The sequence below is a fragment of the Nematostella vectensis genome, chromosome 6 (assembly GCF_932526225.1).
Source record: "Nematostella vectensis chromosome 6, jaNemVect1.1, whole genome shotgun sequence".
Lineage (NCBI taxonomy): Eukaryota > Metazoa > Cnidaria > Anthozoa > Actiniaria > Edwardsiidae > Nematostella > Nematostella vectensis.
In genome coordinates, this window is record NC_064039.1 from 2,383,455 (window position 1) to 2,384,339 (window position 885).

The following is an 885-nucleotide window of genomic DNA, read 5'->3' on the forward strand; positions in this document are numbered from 1 at the left end:
TCAATTTGAGTCCCGATAGTCGAGGAGCACATCTGATGTCCGTGACCAGTGTTTCAGCCGTTTCTGAACAGGTATTTTTAATTTCAGCTTTGTTGCCCTACATAAAGCGTGCCCGTAATAGCAATGTTTAACATAAAGCGTGCCCGTAATAGCAAGGTTTAACATAAAGCGTGCCCGTAATAGCAAGGTTTAACATAAAGCGTGCCCGTAATAGCAATGTTTAACATAAAGCGTGCCCGTAATAGCAAGGTTTTACATAAAGCGTGCCCGTAATAGCAATGTTTAACATAAAGCGTGCCCGTAATAGCAAGGTTTAACATAAAGCGTGCCCGTAATAGCAAGGTTTAACATAAAGCGTGCCCGTAATAGCAAGGTTTAGTAATTGTGAGTGCCCATGATTGCGGGGTTTTCCGTTATTTTGATTGCCCTTAATTGCGAAAATTAAAACTTTTATTGACCGTAATTGCAATGTTCCGTAATTGTGAGTGCCTGAAATTCAAGGCCCTATATTTTTGAGTGCCCGTAATATCGAGGTTCCGTAATTGTGAGTGCCTGAAATTCAAGGCCCTATATTTTTGAGTGCCCGTAATACCGAGGTTCCGTAATTGTGAGTGCCTGAAATTCAAGGCCCTATATTTTTGAGTGCCCGTAATATCGAGGTTCCGTAATTGTGAGTGCCTGAAATTCAAGGCCCTATATTTTTGAGTGCCCGTAATATCAAGGTTCCGTAATTGTGAGTGCCTGAAATTCAAGGCCCTATATTTTTGAGTGCCCGTAATATCGAGGTTCCGTAATTGTGAGAGTCTGTATAAGCGGGGTGTTTGCGAGGCAAGGGTTGATGTAATTTTAATGGCGAAAAAATTTTGTTTTATATTGTGTTTATCA